Below are 7,180 nucleotides of genomic sequence, written 5' to 3' on the forward strand. Positions count from 1 at the left end.
CCAAAAACCTGTTCTGCACCCCTCCTACCACTTAAATTCCATTCAACCAGATCATGCCATGTGGCAATCATCCATTAATTGAGTTGACCAACTAGAAGAAGCCACGTGGGCATAATCCTTGCACATGCATGTGAACCAATCAGAGCCACCATAACCACCGTGCTTGCAACAAATCTAAACCAATCATAGCCACCGCAACCTCCATTGCAGCACCTGTTCGAACCTTCGCGCACCAGATCAAAGAAGAAGAACGATGCAACATCATTGCAGCACCCATTCACGCAGCCACCATGATGCAAGAGTGTTCAACCTCCACGCAGTGTTCCACCATCACACCTTCGCCGGAGAAGAAAACGCAGCCACCATTGGACCTGCAACAAGCCAACAATAATGCTCTCCATCATGTTTGAAGCGACAGCCACAAGCTTCCATTGATGCCGTAACCAAGCTTCCATGAAACCCTAATTTTGGAGAGAGAAAGTGTACTGCCACATGTCAGCCTCTGATAGGACAGTCAACAGGTCAAATCTGGTCAAATGGTCAAAACAGCAATCAACTCTGGTCACATTCTGGTCAAAACTGCAAAAACAATCAAACAAGAGGGGCAAAATTGGAAATTGGACAGAAATTAAGTTGCTAATTAATTAAATAAAGATAAAAGATTTTAGCAGCCGAACAAATAAAGTCCAAGTCCAATTGAAATCTATATAAAGAGGCCTAAGGGAACAGAAGAAAGACACTTAACAACTCTCTAGTTTTGGCAAATACCGTCATCCACCACATTTCTCTTTCTTCATTTCTTTTCATTTTCTTTCCTTCATCATATTATCATGTATTTCATCCAAGCCATGAAGGGCTAAGCTTTTAGGGTTGATTCCACTGTAATTTCTTAACTAGATTCTGAGGTTAGATGAATTAATGTATTTGTTCTTTTGATTTTTGTTGAGATTTATATTTCATCTATGTCTTTTATCTCTGAATCACGTGAAAAGTAATGGTTTACATCATAGCTAAATAGTTATATGTTTTAATCTACACACATGTTAATCACATGAGTTAAGGGTTTTTAACTTTAATTGAGAATTTACTTTGATTAAATTTAGAAACTTTCATGTAATTAAATGGGTTTTTGCTATAATTGAGAATGTACTTTGATTAGAGGTAAAAACTTTAATTAGAATTTATCAAGAATTTAGTTTGATTAATTAAATTTTTGCTTGATTTTAGAGATAAAAGAATATAAATGATTAGGCATAGTTTTAATTGAGAATGTACTTTGATTGAATCTACTATGACTAATCTACAAAGTTCTTACTTTTAATTGAGAATTTACTTTGGTTAATAGTAAGAACGCCAACAAATTAATTAAGAATTTACTTTAATTAATTTGAAATCAACAACAATAATTAATTTAACAATAATCTCTAGATAATCGATGAAGAATCCTATTTTGAAAAAGTAGTGGAATTGACCTATTTACTATTACTGTGTCTACAATCTTTTATTTGTGTGACATTCATTCTTTGCATATCAAAACCCCATATTTTTATAGTTACTAGCTTTAATTGCATTTTTATAAGAATCAAATATTTTAAATCAATTCCGTATTCATTGAGAGACGACTCAGGGTTATCTTAACCCTATCTAGTTTGTTGACTACTAACTTAGCAATATTGAAGTTGCTATAGTTAAGTAGTGGTAATTTGATTACTTAACGACAGCGTTCTCAAATTTGGTGCCGTTGCCGGGGAATACAGTTAGTATTTTCTTTATTTTGATTCTTATTCATTTATTTAACTTTTTATTTTATTATTTATTTTTTTAACGCATTTACGTTTAATAGAGTTTGAGTTTTTTTTTTGTATTCTTTAGTTATTTTTGATATTTCTAGAAATTTTATGTTTTTGTTTTGATTAAAAATTTCTCTTTAGAAATATTTTGAGATTAGTTAGGAAAACTCTGGCTAGGAAAGACTTAGTATTTAAGTTGTTCATTGTGACGCACCTCTCTTTCTTGGGAGTGAACCCAACAACATCTTAAATTCTTTCTTTCTTGAAATCTTTTTACAAAATACTAACAAGAAAAAAAATTAAAAAAACGAAAGGAACGTCTTCAGACTGCATAGTGCATGACCCGAGCCAACTTGGGTAAAATCTATCAATTTGGTCCGAAACTTGAACGGAACTTGCGCAAAGCACATAAAAGACTTGAATTCGAGTGTTCTACTGAGAGAAAACATTCTACATCTAAAGCTACTACAGAAACAATACCTTCATCCCCTCCATCCACAAATATATCTTTTGATCTTTCATCAGATCCAAATCCAAACATAATGGAGGAGAGAACCATCAAACAGTTGGCCACATCCAACAATCCCATCATCAACAACAACATCCAATACCCAAAAGGCCAATGTGAGCTCAAGACTGATCTACTAAAGGCATTGCCACAATTTCATGGGTTATCAGGAGAGAATCCACACAAACACTTGAGTCAATTCCATATGATTTGTGAAAACTTTAGATCTCCTACGACCGCGTTAGAAACTCTCAAAACGAGGGATTTTCCTTTTACTCTTCAAGGAGCGGCACAAGATTGCTGGTACTACCTTTCATTAAGGATGACTAATTAGGCAACTATGGAAAGAATATTTCTTGAGAAATATTTCCCTACATCTTGAGTGGCCACCGTTTGTAGAGAAATTTATGAAATTAAGTAGCGAGAAGGAGAAAACCTTAGTGAATATTGGGAAATATTCAACAAACTTTGTGCATCTTGTCCTCAGCATCAAATGCAAGAGCATTCCTTCATTCAATACTTTTATGAAGGAATGATTTTGTTAGATAGACAATGGGAAGATGCTGCAAGCGGAGGATCTTTTCTAGATCAATTGCCACAAGCTGCTAGAGTTGATTGAACGAAAGGCAACTGATAGCCAACAATATGAAACAAGAGCAAATTGAGTGACATCGTTAAGGGGAGTTCACGAAGTTGAGACTTATGCAGCAAATGAAAAAAAGAGGGATGAAAGAATAGTTGGGTTAGAAAAGAAGCTTGATGAGATTGCAAGCTTGTTCAAAACTTCAACTCCAAAAATAGCAAAGGTGTGTGGAATTTGTACTTCAACAAGCCATTATACTGATGAATGCCATAGCTTAACAGGAACTATTGTGGAGGAACCATCTCAAGCTTTTACTACCAACATGGTTGGAGGAAATAGAACATCTCAGAATAATTATGACTTGTCCTCCAATAGGTATGATCCAAGTTGAAAAAATAATCCAAATATTAAATGGGGTAATCAACAACACAAGCAACCTTATGTTTCTCCTCAGATGAGACAACAACCTCAACCAAATGTTGCATCACTGGTAGAAAAATTTATGAATGTTATGGTTGAGTAGAATGGTGAAGTAAAAATGATGATTACTGACTTGACTCAAAGGGTGGAGAAGTTAGAATATAAAGTTAATCAAGGATCAAGTCAACTACCTGCACAAACTATGGTCAACCCGCGTAATATAAGTGCTATTACTTTAAGATCGGGTAAGCATGTATGAGGGCTTGAGGAAGCCCAAGAGAATGAAGATAAGGAAAACGAATTTGCACCCATTGATAAAAGTGGAGGATCAGGCGAACCAATACCATGTACATTTGAGACACATATACCCACTAATGACTCCAGGTTAGTATCCTCTAATTCTTCTTCTTCTTCTTCTTCTAATTCTTCCCAATCTTATCCTCCCATTCCTCCCTATCCAAATCGTTTGAAACCAAAAACTAAGAAGTTGGAGGAGTTGGACAAGGAAATCTTGAATACTTTCAAGAAGATAAAGATAAACATCCCTTTGTTGGATGTTGTGAGGCAAATTCCGAAATACGCCAAGTTTCTTAAAGAACTTTGCACAAATAGAAGGTGTGTTAGGGATAATGAGGTTGTGAACTTGGGAAGAAATGTATCAAGCTTGATCAAGAGACCTATCGAAATACCACAAAAATGCAAGGATCCAAGTATGTTTTCTATCCCTTGTGTAATAGGAAGTACTAAGTTTGACAGTGCCATGTTAGATTTAGGGGCTTCTATAAATGTGATACCTTTGTCAGTGTTTACTTTTCTTCATCTTGGACCTCTTAAGACTACAGGTGTGGTCATTCAACTAGCCAACCGTAGCACAGTTAACCGTGCATGTGTGTTAGAAGATGTGTTTGTCCGAGCGGACAAGTTAATTTTTCTTGCAGATTTCTATATCTTGGACATGAAGGATGATGAATGAATGAGTTCAACTACAATTATCATGGAAAGATCGTTCATGATGACAACACATACCAAGATAGATGTACATGCATGATCATTGACTATGGAGATAGGAGACGAGAAGGTGCAGTTCAATGTGTTGGAAGCCATGAAGCACCCGACTGAAGACCATTCTTTGTTTTGTATTGATTTACTAAGTGATGTAATGAACAATTTTGCTGTTGGTTTTTTGGACGCTTTTTCTGGTTTTTCTTCTTCTTTGGATTTTTCTTTTTCGAATATGTCGTACACAATTTTAGACGACAAAGGAAACTTTAAAACATGTGATATTGAGGACGCGGTTTCACTAGTTGATACCTATGTGGCATCCGAGTGTGATGCTGAGGTGGCTGAAATTACCTTAGGAAATAAAATGTTGTCATTTGTGGAATAACCACCCACTTTGGAGTTGAAACCCTAACCATCTCATTTGAAATATGCTTATCTTGAGAGGGATGGGAAACTCCCTGTTACCATTCATAGACCAAATGTTAGACATATTGGCAAGTAAGTCTCATTACTATTTTCTTGATGGATTCTCTAGGTATTTTCAAATCTGTATAGCCCCAGAGGATCAACATAAGACCACCTTTACTTGTCCATTTGGTACATATGCTTATAGGAAGATGTCATTTGGCCTTTGCAATGCTCTTGGGACATTTCAGTGATGTATGATGAGTATTTTTACAGATTTGTTGGAGCATTGTATTGAGGTTTTTATGGATGATTTTAGTATATATGGTTCATCTTTTGATCATTGCTTGTCTAGTCTTGCAAAAGTCTTGGAAAGATGTGAGGAAACTAACCTTGTTTTAAATTTTGAAAAATGTCATTTTATGGTGGAATAAGGTATAGTTTTAGGACACATTATTTCCAAGAATGGGATATCTGTAGATCCTGTTAAAATTGATATTATTTCACAGTTAGGTTTATCAAGGATATCTGTGAAAGAGGTTTGACCTTTTCTTGGAGATGTAGGATTTTACAAGAGGTTTATTAAGGACTTCAGCAAGATAACCAACCCTCTCTCCAACTTGCTGCAAAAGGATGTACTATTTGACTTTGGAGAGAGGTGCAAATATGCTTTTGATACATTGAAAAAGGCGCTTACCACCACTCCTATCATCCAACCACCTGATTGGACATTACCATTCGAGTTGATGTGTGATGCATCAAACTTTGCAATAGGAGTGGTGCTTGCACAAAGAGATGGGAAGCTACCACATCTGATATATTATGCTTCCAGAACATTGGACACATCGCAGGCTAACTACACCACAATTGAGAAGGATTATTAGCTGTTGTGTTTGCCTTGGACAAATTCAGACCGTATATACTTGGTTCCAAGGTAATTGTTTACACTAATCATGCAACATTAAAATTCCTTCTGAAGAAAGCAGATTCGAAGCTAAGGTTGATTAGATGGATGCTACTGCTCCAAGAGTTTGACATTGAGATTCAAGACAGAAGTGGGGAACATAACTTAGTAGTTGACCATCTTAGTAGGATTGAAAATGGAGAAGATACCATTCCTATTCAAGATAACTTTCCTGATGAAGTCCTCCTAGCATTGACTGCTGTGAAAGGTATGTTTCTTGAACCTTGGTTTGCTGATATTGTTAACTATTTGGTTGCTTCTGCTATTCCTCCTTCATTCTCCAAGTATGAAAGAACCAAGTTAAAAAGTGAGCCAAAGTACTATATATAGGAAGACCAAATCTTATGGCACATTGGTAGTGACCAAGTCATAAGGAGATGTGTTCCAAATATCGAGATACCTTTTGTGCTTGAGTTCTGTCATTCGTCTCTTTTGGTGGACATTATGGTACACAAAGAACATGTAGGAAAGTGTTGGATTGTGGATTATATTGGCCTACTATCTTTAAAGATGCACAAAGGGTATATGAAAATTGTGAACAGTGTAAAAGGGTAGCAAGATCCATTACAAGAAGGGATGAAATGTCTTAACAACCCATGCTATATTGTGAGGTATTTGATATTTGAGGTATTGATTTTATGGGACCTTTTCCTCATTCTTTTGGATTTTCTTATATTTTGCTTGTTGTAGATTATGTCTCCAAATGGGTGGAAGCCATAGCTACAAGGACTAATGATTCTTGAGTTGTCATGAGTTTTGTCAAGTCTAACATTTTCTGTAGGTTTGGGATACCAAGAGCCATCATCAGTGACCAAGGGACTCATTTATGTAATAAGCTGCTTGAGAACATGTTGAAGAAGTATAGGGTGACATATCGAATTGCTACACCATATCAGCCCCAAACTAATGGGCAAGCAGAGATCTCTAACAGGGAGATTAAAAAGATACTAGAGAAAGTAGTGAAGCCTAGTCGAAAGGATTGGGTCACAAGATTGGATGATGCACTTTGGGCACATAGGACAACCTACAAAGCACCTTTGGGTATGTCACCTTTTCAGGTGGTTTTTGGAAAGGCTTGTCATCTATTTGTGGAGATTGAACATCAGGCCTATTGGGTAGTGAAAGCCTGCAACATGGACTTGGAAGAAGTAGGGAAAGAGCGGAAACTTCAGTTGCAAGAACTAGAGGAGATTAAGCTTGTAACCTATGAAAACTCAAAGTTCTACAAGGAAAAGACCAAACAATTCCTTGACCAAAAGCTTGCTTTAAGGAAGGACTTCAAGGTAGGCCAAAAGGTTTTACTATACAAATCCATGATAGGTCCTATGAGTGGTAAGTTATGCTCCAAATGGGAAGGTCCATTCGTTGTTATAGAAGTATTTCCTTATGGAGTGGTGGAGATCAAGAAAGAATCCTCATAAAGAACTTTCAAAGTTAATGGACATCGTCTTCGAATATTTAATGAAAATCAAGATATGTTGAACAAGACAACGGATGTGATGAACTTG

Source organism: Vigna unguiculata, chromosome 1 (genome assembly GCF_004118075.2).
Source record: "Vigna unguiculata cultivar IT97K-499-35 chromosome 1, ASM411807v1, whole genome shotgun sequence".
In the NCBI taxonomy this organism is placed as follows: domain Eukaryota; kingdom Viridiplantae; phylum Streptophyta; class Magnoliopsida; order Fabales; family Fabaceae; genus Vigna; species Vigna unguiculata.